Below are 14,081 nucleotides of genomic sequence, written 5' to 3' on the forward strand. Positions count from 1 at the left end.
CAACAAAACAAAACACGTGGGGAGAGCAGCTGTGGCATGGTGCTGAGTCCCTAGAAAAGCCATCATCTGGCAGAAGAAAGCCTAGGGGGACTTCTCAGAGGTAAGCAGCTTTCCTTTTGTTTCCCCGTCCTCTCAGGAGCCCTCCTTATGCTCTTTGCGCACTCTTGAGGCCCACAACACTCATTTTTGAGTGTGCGGGTGGTCGGGACGCCACGCGGTCGGCGGCTTCTGCGGAAAAGGCCCTTCTGCGGGGCGGGGGCGGCGCCGGACCGGACCTGACCGAGCGTGCTGCCGAGTCTGCACTGCGCGGAGCTTCGGGGGGCTGGGGGAGAGGGGGGCGGAGCGGCGGGAGGCGGCGGGGAGGAGGGGAGAAAGGGAGAAAGGGCGGCGGGGGGGCGGTTGTGTGTGCTTGGCCGACTCCGCTCTGGGTTGGATGGACTGCTCCGTCCCGAGGCATGCTGGGAGCTGTAGTTCTGTGGTGCCGGGCGGCCATGTGGGCTCCGGGGCGCGCGGCGGGTCTTTCCCCGAGCCGGGGCCGGGCTGTGCGCGCCAGGAGGCGCAGGTTGCCGCTGGCTGCGAGCGCGGTTGCCGGCGGTGAGGCGAGCGAGGGCCTTCGGGGGTGCCTCCCCGGAGCGTCGGGCCGGGAGGGGTGGGGGCTGCGGCGGCCGGGCGCGGTTCCTTGCTGCGCTTGATCGTTGGACTGCGCCTCGGAGGTTTTCCTCTCCCTGTGTTCTGACAACCGGTTCTCTCCTTTTTCTGCGGTTCACCAGGGCAGAAGCAGCTCCCCGCTGCTAGGAAAAAACCCTGTGGGTTTTGTTGCCGAGCGAAGGTGGTGCACCGGGTAAACCGAGGAATCTATTACAGAGGGATGCAGCTCTCTCGTTACCACTTCTGCTGACTCCTGAAGCGATCCTCTGCCCTGGTCCGATATCCCTGCCCGTCTGTGGCAAAAGAGTTTGTCCCTCAGATTGCAGAAGCAGCATTGTGGAATTTAGGTTTTGGTAGGTATTGAGATTGTACCCCTGAAATCTCATCTATCTCAAGATACTACCTATCCTTGCAAACCTTGCTTCTCTGAAATCCAAGTCGTTGTCCTTACCCCAGTAATACCGAAGGGAGAAATGCTCCATTGAGAAATTATCAGAAAGACAGAATCTGTTTTGGCAAGCCTCCCCCCCTTGGAATCTGTGGATTCCTTAACCTGGCCCTGGCATGAGTATTTGAAGCAAATGCTATCCAAGAAAGAAAAATTATTTTATCTCTCATTTATCATTCTGTAATAGTTTCAGCTGACTTTGGTGACAGCATAATAGCGAAAGTGATTTCACTCTCTACCAAATAAAACCATAAATTACATCTTTTGACTGTCTTGAAAGAATGGTACTAATAATAAATAGGTGGGAAAACCAGAACTGTTGGGAAACTGAAACTGAACTGTTGGGAAACAGAACTGGTGGGAAAACCAGAACTGTTGCATTTCTGGAATTTTAGGTAGCCTGAGAAACACACAGCATGCACTAGGGTAGCAGCACAAAAGTATCTTAAAAACGGACTTCTGCAAACAGAAAGACCACTGACAAAGGTCACTGACATTTGGTCAGAGTGGGCTGACTGAGCCATCGTTCTGCCTTTGTAATATTTCATAGCAGTTTTGCGATATTGCATGTCTTCAGCTTAAGGAAGACTTTTCTTCCAGGGATTTTCCCTACTGCTTTTACTTCAAACATTACCAAGAAACAAAGTTGGAAGTTCTCACATGTCCCCTCAAGGCTAGGAGCTGGTTACCCAGCAAGATGCTTGCTCGAGGCACGGGCTCACCAGCTGATTAAATAACTGTCCTGGGGCAGGAGCGTGTGGGACAAAATACTGCAGACAGCACAATCCACACGTTTATATTGCCTAAATAAACATATTGCCTAGTTTGTCATACAGCATCGCTGAAGTACTGTTTTATTTGTATTTGTGAAGACAGCAGAATGAAAGACAGCAGCTCGGTGACTCCCACCGAGATGGTCATTAGGATAAAACAGTGAAGTTTCTAGCATATATTAAAAAGCCTGGAGGAATTAGCATAGCTTGCAGGAAAGCGTGCTGGAAAGAGATGATATTTGAGAGCAAGCGTGAAAATGTTGTCTTTTTACCAAGAATGATGAGAACTGATGCGTCCGCCCTGTGTTTGGATAGGTGAGTGAGTGAAGAGGAGCTGAGCATAGAGTTTGCAGGGGAATTGGGAAACGAATGAGATAATTTAACCTCTTTTCCATGCAAGGGTGTGTTTTTTTTTGTTTTTTTTTTTATCCCATACTTTTGTTATTATCCAGAATTTTTAATATAACTCTCTATTTTAACTGGTTTGGTTTTATGGGTAGCAGCTAACTATAGAAAGAACTAAAATCCTGAAGTATCCTTGGAGCCGCTAACTCTACCTCTTTATCTGTTCCCTAAGATGTCCTGGATTTAAAGATGATGTGTATTAAATGAAGTATGAGAGGAAACAGCTTCTTCCGACACTTGCGCTCCTTTTCTTCAGCTCATGCAGAAGGCTGACAGCCTGTCTCACTCTCATCAGTGCTATCCCACCAGCTCCTTTAGGAGCTCAGCACCACGTTTGGCCTGTTCCGATCTCCTCATTTCTGTGCTGCAACACCACCATCCATAAGAAGTCAGGTAGGATCTGAAGACCTTTGACATTGCTAAAGAATCAAACCTCAGCTGTCAGTTTTAGCCCTTTGTGTTCCAGATGTTTGTTTTGCTGGATGATGATTTCATTTTTGATTTTGTAATATGTTCTTTGTAGAGGTTATTTTAAGCAGACAAGTAGGTAGCCTCCTTCCTTCAGTGGAGTTGTGCGGGTTTTAGCTGAGCTTTGCACATCTGAGCAATTGCCCAGTGGTTGTTCTAGTCTTGACGCGTCTCTAAAACCTTTGTCTGCCTCGTTCCTCCTCTTTGTGTATTAAGATGCACGTTTGTGCAAAAATTATGTACGCTGTGCATAAGATGCCCAGCGGTTATGGGGCATTCTCAGCGTTTCACAGATAAGGCTCCATGTTTACTTAATCACTTAAGTGTAGCCCTGGCTTTAAGCGTAGGTGTAGCTAATGATGGTTACTGAAGTGGTTATAAAGTTCAAAATGTTTGTGTATATCTATATCTATATAAATATATAGATATATATACATACATATGTATATGTATGTATGTGTATATATATATATAATGAAACTGAGTCTGTGGAGTAAAAGACTTATCTGCTTGTTGCATATATTCATCTATCAGCAGGCTTGTGCAGGCTGATCCAAACTGGGTGCTGTGCCTTTTTTGTTGCCTGGAATATGCAATCTGTGCACCTCAGGTGTACCTGGTCTATTGACTATCTCTTATATTGTGCCACCTCGTTAATATCAGTGGATGTACCCAGCACCACCTTGGGGCTACACATAACGTGGAAATTTCTAGTATGTTAATGTCACTCTGTTAACAAAGCTGACGTACTAGCTGCTTGCTGTTTCCATTTTTTTTAGTTTTTCTTTTCAGTAGTCTCCCCAAAAGTTTTTGTGGACATGTTGTGTATCTTTTCTGTTCTTCCAGGATTTGTTTGTCAGGAAAGACGACCATGAAATCCGAGGGCTGTGGACAACCATCTACCAGATGGTTGTTGCAGATGCCTTTGGTCATGTTATTTGTCCTTTTAGCTTGGCCTTTCCTTTATCTTGAGTTGAATTTTTTTGCAGCGCTATGTTTGCAGTGATAACATTGCTGCCGAAGTGTTTTTGATTAAAAACGATCTTAACTGTAATAGTGAATTCACCGAGTGTGGCTTTGTATAATGACTCCCACGATCATAACATTTTTTTTCCTTTGTCACAGAGAGGAGAAAAGCTCTTTCCAGCGAGATGGAGAAGGAATTAATTATACCTCTGCCTCATCCTGTGAGACCAGAAGACATGGAGTAACTGTAAGCTGCGATTCTCAGGAGACACTAAGAGTCTTGGGTTCCTTCTCTGCCTGCCTCCCAAGGCCTCAGGGATGAGAAATCTTAGGCTTTATGTTTTTCCCTATGAAATACTGTCGTGTTAAGGGGCATAGCTGACTAACTGTTACGGGTCTGGTCGGATTCAGGTTACTGAACTATCACGGTCACGGATTCACCAATAACGTAGCACATCCTTGATCTAGTCGCATTCAATGAGAACTATCACGGCTAGGAACAATGCAATGAAGGGCAGTTTATTACAGCAACCAGGGACACAGGTTCTTTGGATTGCCGGAGATAAATTCACTGTCCGCAAAAGCAAGCGAGCACGCATGAAATACACAGGTACTCGTCCTGGCTATTAATGCGTTAAAAGGCACAAAGGCTCTAGAGATTTCTAAGTTTCCATGGAGACACCTGCTACAGCCAAGTGTTCAAATCTTACCCCACGACATCCCAATGCAAGGGGAAGAGAGGCTCAGCCCATCGACTGATCCCAGAAGTCAGAAAGGTATCCTTCGTGATGGTATCTTCCCTAACATCCCCTTTCACTTAAGCCAATTTACATTGTCCGCTGATCTATTCTCTTTAGTGACCAGTGATAGGACCCGCAGGAATGGTGTCAAGCTGCGGCAGGAGAGGTTCAGGCTGGACATCAGGAAGAGGTTTTTCACTGAGAGGGTTGTCGCGCACTGGAACAGTCTCCCCAGGAAAGTAGTCACTGCACCAAGCCTGTCGGAGTTTAAGAAGCGTTTGGACTGTGCACTTAGTCACATGGTCTGAATTTTTGGGGTGACCTGTGTGGTGCCAGGAGTTGGACTTGATGATCCATGTGGGTCCCTTCCAACTCGGGATATTCTATGATTCTATGATTATTTTCTGTCCTTGTAGGTGGAGCTTGAGTGACTCTAGTCAGGCACATCTTGGTTATGATTGGTAAAAAGTTATCTCGCTTTTGTTTAAAGGAGAAATTCAGAGCGCATGCTCAGTGAGGGGTGGTCGCACCTTGGAGGCACGGAGCTTTTGGGATGGAGGTGTGTTTTGATATTATAATGATGACATAATGAGCAAAAGTTCAGTAGAGTACAGAGTTTTTTCAAAAACATGACAGGTCGTTGGCTCAGGGTAGCAAATGTGCAGCTTATCGGTCTCGGTGTGCACAAGAGCATCGGGTCCGCATCTCGTCACAGAGCCTATCTGTGGCGTCTCCACTCCGCTCTACGCTCTGTACTGTTCCTTAGAGTCAGCACACCAAGTTCCCCTAGTGCGATAGCATGTGAAGTTGGAGGCCTAGGGAACGCTTAGGTAGCGCAGCTACCCTCCACCCTGAAAGCTTCTTCAATGCTGTACATTTTCTTTAAAATGTGAATATTAGTTTAATTTGCCTACTTACTTCAGGCAATTATTCCACAAGTACCAAAAGTGATACTGAGAAGCCTAATTCCAGCATCTCTGTTGGTAATAATAGCTTCATACTTCTGTGCTTATCCTCGTAGCTTTTCCTTTCGCATACTGGAAAGGCAGAGACTGTTCAACAGAGTCATCCCTGATCCAAAACTCTGATTTCATCCCAAACCAACACTCTCTGATGTCAGTAAGAGTAAAATTGCTATTACTCTTGGTCATCCTGGTCGTCGCAGTTGTGCCTCTGTTGGGCTCTCTGTCCAACCCTGTCGATCACCCCTGTCCTGCTGCTTGCCCCCTGGGTGGTTTTTCTGGCCCTCTGCCCCGCTGGCTGTCCGTCCACCCAGTTCCTCTCTTGCTGCTTGTGTCCCGCTTGTGCCGTTTTCCTTTGTTTTTTTTTCCTCCTTCTGTGCATCACAGCCCATTTCCCCAGGAGGCAACCGTTCCCCATGGGATGAACGCTGAGAGGGATGGACAGACCTGCTCGATGCCTGAGCCCTGCAGCCCCCCAGGGGAAGGGGAGAACAGTCCGGGCAGGGAGTTCCACCGCAGTCTCCCTGCCAGGAGTCCTGCGCAAGAGTTTAATAAAGTTCGCTTTCTGGCTTGTGCTGCCCTCTGTGTTTGTGGCCACTGTAAGTGGCCGTGTTGCCGGGTGCAGGTTCCTGGGTGTGGAGGGGGCAGGGGCTGGGGGGGGTTGGCCCCGTGTTCGTTGTCCGTGGGGGAGCTGATGGATACAGACAAGCGATCTGGGTGTGGGGGCCACCCTGCTGGGGAGGCTGCAGGCTGGGGGGGGGAGTAAGGGCAGCAATGGTGGGGGGAGGCCTGTGCTGTCTTTGCTCCCTCGGGCCAGGTGTGCTGGGGCTGGTCGGCTCGGAGGGAGTGATTGGTGAGCGTGACCTGGGTTGCGGCTGCTGCGGAGGAGCAGGTGAGGGAGGGACTGGGGTCCCTGGTGAGGGGGAGGGAAGGGTGTTGGGGAGGCTGGGTCCTGCGGGATCGGCGGCTGGGGTAGGGAAAGCTGCGGGGGGTAGGCGGCAGGTCAGAAAGCACAGATTTGGCTCTGGGGCAATGGCTAGGAGCATCTTGCCCCAGAGCATGCCGGGAGTTGTGGTCTTTGGGCGCCGGGCTTCCGGTCGGCCATGTTGGTTTCCAGAGCACGCTGGGAACTGTAGTTTCACGTTGCCGCTCGGCACAGGGCCATTTAGGATGGGCAGTTACTTCCTCCGCGCCAGTGGAGCGGGGTGCCTTTTCTTGCCGTTTTCGTGTGGTGTTCCACGCGGCTCCCACCGCTTCCCTTAACGAGCAGACGGCCTGGGAAGCTGTGCCTGCCGTTCTGCTTCTGCCCATGCACGGAGCAGGCTGGCGCGGCGGCGCCTGGTGCCACCTGGTGGCCGAACAGCGAGCGGTGCTGTAGGCGAAGAGGCGCTGCAGAGACGCGTCGCTCTCTGCTCCCTCCTGCTGGCGAAAGGGGGGTACTGCAGGCGGAGGAGATGCGCATGCGCTGTAGCAGTTGCCAAGCTTCGTGCCCCGCAGCATGCCGGGAGTTGTGGTCTTTGGGCTCCGAGCTTCCTGTCGGCCACTTTGGCTTCTGCGGTATGCTGGGAAATGTCGTTCCACGTTGCTGCTCGGCTTCCAAGCCGGGAGCAACACGGAGACAGGTAGGAAGGGCAGTTGTTTCCTCCGCACCAGTGGACCGGGGTGCCTCTTTTTGCCGCTTCCGTGTGGTTTTCCGTGCGGATCCCACTGCTTCTGTTAACGAGAAAACGTTTTGAGAAGCCGTGCCTGCTTCCACGCATGCGTGGAGTCAGCTGGCGAAAAAGCAGTACCTCCGGCGAGGGGCCGGCGTGCATGCGCTGTAGTGGTGTGTCGCCCTATGCCGCCACCTGCTGCTGGAAACGTGACACTGCAGGCGGAGCGGCTGGGTCAGGGAAAGCCCCGGGCGGGGGTTGGGGAGGGGCGTCGGGCTGCAGGTCAGGGAGCCGGGGGCTGGCTCCGGGGCATCCGCAGCGTCAGGTGACCTGAGGGTCTTGCCCCACAGCATGCTGGGAGTCGTGGTCTTCGGGTTTTGAGCTTCCTGTCGGCCATGTTGGTGTCCATGGCATGCCGGGAAATGTAGTGTTTCACATTCCTGTTCAGCTTCCTAGCTGGGAAGGGCACGTTGCTCAGGGCACTTATTTCCTCCCCGAGATGACGTGGGGTGCGTTTTTCTGCCGTTTTCATCTGTGGTTTTCCACGCGGTTCGCACTGTTTCCATTATTGAGAAAACGGTTTGGGAAGCTGTGTCTGCCGTTCTCAGGATGAGGGCGGTAGCGCCCTCTGCCACCACCTGCTGGCGAAAAAAATCAGTAACGCAGGCGGAGCCATGTAGGACTTCTCAGAGGTAAGAAGCCTTCAATGTATGGGGACCCCTAAACTTGTGTGCCAAGCCCGCAAGACAAATGTCCGTGGCACGAAGATCAAGGACGACTTCTCAGAGGTAAGCAGCTTTCCCTTTGTTTCCCCATCCTCTCAGGCACCCTCTTTACGATGTTTGTACACACTTCAGGCTCACAACACTCATTTTCTCCTCTATTTAGTATTCCTAGTCCCCGCATAACCCCCCTCCCCCCTGCCCCACACACTTTCCAAGGACCTATGTTCTCTTCTCAGGTCCCTCCTGAGGTCCTACAGGTCTTTTAAATCTGCTTAGTGTCCTTTCCAGCCTGTACTGTGCCACTATTTTTTTCCCTGCTCCTTTTGAGAATGTCTGTACCCTTCTCAGATCTCGATTGGGTTGGCTTTTTTGGACCCATCTGCATAGTCTTTTGTTTTTTAGATAGTCTACTAAGGTATGTTACTTCTCCTGTGAGTTATTTTACTACATTGAATTGCTTTTTTGTGGTTTGTAATCTGTTACACTCCTAGATTATTTCTACCTATGTAAAGAAAGGTTTCAGCTAATTACAGTCAAAAACAGCTTTAGTTACCTACTTGCTCATATTGTCATTTCAATAATCAGAACTGAAGCAAAAGCACAGGAATTGTTGCTTTTAGTAACACTCCACACACCATTGAGCTAAGGCAAATAAAAAATGCAGCTGCTGCTCCTCCTGCTCTCTTTATCCCTTCCTGTGCTTTGCCCCTCCTCTTTCCCAGGTGATTCGGACAGGGTGCCGGGTGGGGCCTAATGGTATATGAGCAGCAGGTGTCCTATATGAGAGCTCATTCTGCCTGAGCTGCTCTTTGGGGGTAAGTGCTTTGTTCTTCCTTCAGTCAGTTGCAGGGTTTTTTTTTTTGGGTGGGTCAGAGTCTATGGGTTGATGTGTTTCCAAGTTGAAACAGATAAGTACATCTATTTAAGGTAATGTCTAGTAGGCTCATTTAAAGTAAATTAATCTATATTAGTAGTAGGTGCCTGTATTGCATGCGGCTCTTCTTCAGGTGAGTAATTCTTATAGCAATTCTTATAGTATAAGTAATTCTTTTCCTGTGTTTTGTTCATGGTGTTTGTAGCATGCCTCTTTATGTGTGTGTTTGGCCTGGAGCTGTCCTGCCTGGCAATTAGCGATGGTAGCTAACGTGGTGGTCCATCAGTGCAATAATACATATAATACATAATACAATACAGACCTGACTCTTTTGGGTCTATCTCTTCTGGTCTGTCTCTGGGTGAATACTCAAGCTCTGGGCAGCTGGCACAGAGTCTTTTTTTCTTTTTTCCAGCAGTAGGTAAACCTTAGGAGGAACCAGTCAAAGGAAACAGCACTTTCTGGAACTGTCAAGTTCTTGTTCGGCAACTCGGTGACTGGTTTGATCTACTTTTCAGATGTAGAGGCAAGCGGACTGTTGTCTTGAAATGATAAAATTAAAAACATGAAGTTTGTCAAATGTGGCAGTGCCTGTTTACAGTCTGTTTATTGCTTTTGCCAGTGGTAGATAACACTTACAAGGAATCGGTCAAAGGAAAGAGTACCTTCTGGAACTGTGAAGCTCTGCATTGGCAACTCAGTGACTGGCTTGACCTACTGTCCAGCTCCAGAGGGAGGCAGACCCATGTTTTGAAATAAAAAAAAAAAAAAATTATGGCACCACTCTATGGCACCCAGAGGACCGCTGCTCTGTGGTGCCCAGAGGGCCACCACTCTGCGTGGCAGTTAAAAGAATCTGATTTAGAGATGGAGAGCAGCAGAAGTAAAGCAGCTGGGAAGAGACAGGTATTGCAGTAGGTAGGCTGTGGTTATGAGGTGCCTCAGGACGTGCTTTTCGTCTTGTTTCTGCTGTTCCCTTGTGCAGTCTTGGAGAGGTGAATCCCCCATGTCCTGGAGTGGTGCAAAAAGGTGAGAGAGTTGGTCGCCCGGTCAGTTTCCTTCACCAAAGGTGAGGCAAGTCTTTCAAGAGAAAGCCCGGTTGCCTGTGCTGCGCTCTGCATGGTGTTGACCTAAGCCAGACCAAAAACAGGGCTGCTGTTCCTCCTGCTCTTACTTCCTCTCATGTATGGCTCCTCCCCTTTCCCAGGTGATTGGGTTTGGGTGGTGGGCGGGGCCAAATGGTATATGAGCCCCAGGCAAGGCATGAGGGAGCTCATTGTGCCTGGGCTGCTCTTAGGGGTAAGTGCTTTGTTTTTCCTTCTGTCAGTTGCAGGGTTCTTTAGGTGGGTTGGAGTCTATGGACTGATGCGTACCGGTCTCTACTTGGAAATGCACACCTTTTCGAGGTAGGGGCTAGGAAGGATCTGTTAGAGGAGAGCAATCTGTGTAGTAGGAGTAGGTGCCTTTATTGCGTGCAGCTCTTCTTCAGGTGATGAAATTGTTAGAGCATGTTTAGGGCTAGGATGGTAATGTTAGCTTGTGTGTTGTAGGTCCCTGAGGATTTTCACAGATTGATGGGGCTTGTTGTGAGTCTTGTCCTGTATGTCAACTATTATCCAAGTTCCAAGTGTGGTGGTGAAGTGATGGAGCAGGGTTTAGGAGAACTGGATCCTGGAAGCTCCCTGTGCAAGCATGTATCTGAAAAGAGCAGCAGTAGGCAGGTAAGGTGTAGTCTTTTTCAGGGTGAGGGACGCTTTGTTATATTTCTGGAGCTTTTGCCTGCGGTTTGGCTGGCTGTAGAGTCTTTAGAGCTTGCAGCCTTCTAGATGTGAAGTGCTTGGAATTCACGTACTAGAGGTATGTTTAGGAGGGGTTGCCGGCTGACTTGTGTTTGGGAAATGGTGGGGTACAGTTCCTTTTTCTGGGGTTCTATTTTAATCTGTAGATATATCAAGGCATTTGCGTAACTGTCCAGAGGATTGACAAAGAGCCTCAGTATGCATGGCAAGGGCCTTGACTGCATAAGGGCAGTCTAAGGAAGAGGCTGAGCAGGGTCACCTTTTTCAGCTGTAAAGGATAAGTCTGTGATTCCCCCTGCTGGGGCTGCTGTGCATTCATGGCCTTTGTGGACCTGAGGGTGTTTTTTTTTCTGGCTGTGGTCTCTGTGCTTGAGACCTCTGCAAGGAGCTGTACTGTTTGCGTGTCCATCATGGGCATGACCTTCTCTTTGTTTCTTGTAGGCCAGGTCATGGGCATGGACTAAGCTGGAAACTGGAAAGAGACACGAGGGTGAGTGGATGGCAGTGTGGGCCCTGAGTTGGTGGGTGGATTGTGTTAGTCTGTTTGGTCTGTCGGGCAGGCTTTGCAAGCACTTGGGACAGCATTGTGCATCTCCTGCCGCGTTGCTGAGGGGCGTCAGGGGGTCCAGTTCCTGAAATGCTGACCCATCAGCATAGGCTTTTGGTTTTCAGATAGCCTACTCAAGTGTGTGATTTTTGCTGTGAGTGATGTTATTTCATGGAATTGATTTTTCTGTTTTGGTGTGTAATCTGTGATGCTCCTAGATTTTTCTTCCTATGTGAAAGAAAGGTTTAATGCCAGCTGAAAAAGATGAGTTACTTGCTTGGTCATACTGTCCTCTCAATATTCAAAGCTGAAGCAAAAGCCTGGGGATTGTTGCTTCTAGAAACACCCCAGTTCTCTTGTCTGCACTCTCTGCATGGTGTTGAGCTAAAAACCAGATAAAAAAAAAAAACCACAGCTGGTGCTTGTCCTGCTGCCTGTCTTGTTGTTTTTTGCCCCTCCCCTTTCCCAGGTGATTGGGTTTGGGTGGTGGGCGGGGCCAAATGGTATATGAGCCCCAGGCAAGGCATGAGGGAGCTCATTGTGCCTGGGCTGCTCTTAGGGGTAAGTGCTTTGTTTTTCCTTCTGTCAGTTGCAGGGTTCTTTAGGTGGGTCGGAGTCTCTGGATTTCTAGATTGTAAGTGCTTGGAATCCTCTTGATAGAGGGATATTTAGCAGAGGTTGTTGGCTCGCTCCTTTTTGGGATGGTGGGGTCCACTTCTGTTTTGGGGTTATATTTTAATCTCTAGGTGCATCAAACCAGTCGTGTAACTCTCCAGAGGACTAAAAAGAGCTTGATTACACACTGCAAGAGGCTTGACCACAGGTGCAGTATTACCAAGAGACTGAGCAGGGTCATATCATTTTTCATCTGTAAAGGGTAGGTCTGTGATTACCCCTGCTGGGGCTGCTGTGTGTGCATGGCTTTTTGGTGTTTGTGGAGCTCAGTTGTTTTTTTTGTGTGTATGTTCCTACTTTTTTTTGAAGGGCAAATAGTGTGTGTGCTGAGTGTGGTTGGCAAGAGGAGGTGGGGAGCTGTTCAGGACTGGTAGGTTTGGTTTCTAGGAGCGTGCGGCATCCTTCCTGAAGTGCGATGTGACTGACTGTTGGGCGGGAATGTTCCAGCTCGTGTGTCTTAATGCAGCTTGTGTAGTGTGTTTTGTGTGGCCTAGGCAATTGGTGCGGAGCTGTGAGTGAAGAATCTGTTAGAGCTGGTGAGCAGCTGAAGTAAAGGAGCTGGTAAGAGAGGTATTGCAGCAGGTACGCTGTGGTTGTGAGGTGCCTCAGTATGGGTGACCTGTTTGGTGAGAAACTGGAGCTGATTGATACGGCGGTGCACTAAGGGTTGAGAAGAAGGTTACTCAGAGGCATAGAGTGGTAACCAGGCTAGAAGAAGAGAAAGTGGGAACCAATAAGGAGGAGTTGTTAGGCTCGGACGGCCTATAGAGGGCTATGCGTGATCAAAAGGAATGCACCAATCAGAAGTCTGTAACTGTTTGCCAGCCATGTGCAGCGTGTGCAGGGGCCCAGAAAAACTATATAAGATCTGGCATTGGAACAATAAAGTTTCTCCATTTCTCGACTATCTTGGAGTCTGTGTTGTCATTCCCTTCAAATAGTGACCCCAACGTGATAAGGGGTAGAGCAGTGCTGTATGAGCAGTCCGGAGGGAACCCAGCCGAATGAATCAAGCTTGCAGCTGGACTGCAGCTTCAACTGTGGGACATCACCTGAAGGACAGGTGAGCAGCTGGGCATTCACAATGGGAGCCAGTATCTCAGCAGCAGAAGAGGCAATAGTAAAATTATTAACGCAATTATTAATAAAAAGGGGTGTAAAATATGACCCATTTAAAATAAAGCTACTATCGAAGTTTTTGCAAAAACAAGGGGTCCCCTTGACGGTCTCAGCTGTGTTCGATGTAAAGACTTGGGAACAAGGGGGGAGAAAGTGTGGGAGGCAGCATCAAGTGGGGATACAAACGCTGCTGGGCTGCGGGCCCTCACCTTGCTCCTCCCCACTGCCGGAGGGCAGCGCCATGGCGGTGGGCAGGGTCCGGCACCAGTGGCAGTCCCCGGAGCAAGGCAGGAGCTCACTGGAGAGGAAGAGCCCTGGCTCGCCGGACTGCAGAGCTGACAAGTTAAGACCACCTTCATCAAGCCCTTCCAGTATTATTCACCGGACTTCCTCGTTGGACACACTTGCTGCTCCCTATCTTGCTGGACAGTGGCCTCGTGATAATCATGGCCAAGCTGTTCCATGTATGAGAGACAAAGCCACTCAGACTGAAAGTGCCTGGGCTGAATAATATTTAGAAAAGAAGAGAGGCTCACACAAACGTTCAGCATCGTGGGGCAATCAAATGGTTTTGCAAGATGTCTTTTGTATGAAAAGGTGTATTTTATAACAAAGACTTTTGTGGTGTGTAGCAGATAGTGTTTAAAAGACACTCTTCTGGTGACAATTCTCTCCCCCCTTTCCCCACACACTTTTTTTAGGAGGGAAGTTTCTTTCTACTTGGCTGTTTTACAGCTACTGGGACCAAAGGATTGCTGAAGTATTTCGGCAGTCTCAAATTATGTGACCTTGCTGAACAGCCTCAGCCCTAAACAAAAGGGCTGTCCTTTCCTTGCTTGATGTGGTAGTCCTGTAGCAACAAATTTAAGTACTTGAGACAGTAAAAGATAATGATTATTTTGTTTATCGCGTTTGTTGCAATTATAATAGTTACACCATGCCTGCTGCAATGATTGCAAAAAAAAATGATTAATTGTTCGTTGCACACAATTCCCCTTGTAGAAACAAAAAAGGGGGAATTATGTCACCGTTTGGTGACAAACTGGAGCTGAATGATATGGTGATGCACTAAGGGTTAAGAAGAAGGTTACTCAGAGGCATAGAGTGGTAACCAGGCTAGAAGAAGAGAAAGTGGGAACCAATAAGGAGGAGTTGTTAGGCTCGGACGGGCCTATAGGAGGCTATGTGTGATCAAAAGGAATGCATCAATCAGAAGTCTGTAACTGTTTGCCAGCCATGTGCAGCGTGTGTAGGGGCTCAGAAAAACTATGTAAGATCTG

General features: G+C 48.9%; 2 long non-coding RNA genes across 6 annotated transcripts; both read left to right on the forward strand.

Moving 5' to 3' along the window:
• The first annotated feature begins 460 nt into the window (after nt 1-460).
• LOC118247591 (uncharacterized) lies at nt 461-5,982 on the forward strand. 5 transcript variants are annotated; one of them, XR_004778491.2, is made up of 5 exons: nt 461-594; nt 771-1,001; nt 2,447-2,667; nt 3,868-4,484; nt 4,566-5,982. It is a non-coding gene; the product is annotated as an uncharacterized LOC118247591 (long non-coding RNA). The 5 variants fall into 5 exon arrangements; XR_007708527.1 differs by having other exon boundaries at nt 461-562; XR_004778493.2 differs by having other exon boundaries at nt 468-594; nt 3,868-5,982.
• Nucleotides 5,983-7,055: 1,073 nt separating this feature from the next.
• LOC118244459 (uncharacterized) lies at nt 7,056-9,366 on the forward strand. The gene is made up of 3 exons (XR_004777540.2): nt 7,056-7,850; nt 8,510-8,602; nt 9,077-9,366. It is a non-coding gene; the product is annotated as an uncharacterized LOC118244459 (long non-coding RNA).
• The last annotated feature ends 4,715 nt before the right edge of the window (nt 9,367-14,081 follow it).

Source organism: Cygnus atratus, chromosome 7, assembly GCF_013377495.2.
Source record: "Cygnus atratus isolate AKBS03 ecotype Queensland, Australia chromosome 7, CAtr_DNAZoo_HiC_assembly, whole genome shotgun sequence".
Lineage (NCBI taxonomy): Eukaryota > Metazoa > Chordata > Aves > Anseriformes > Anatidae > Cygnus > Cygnus atratus.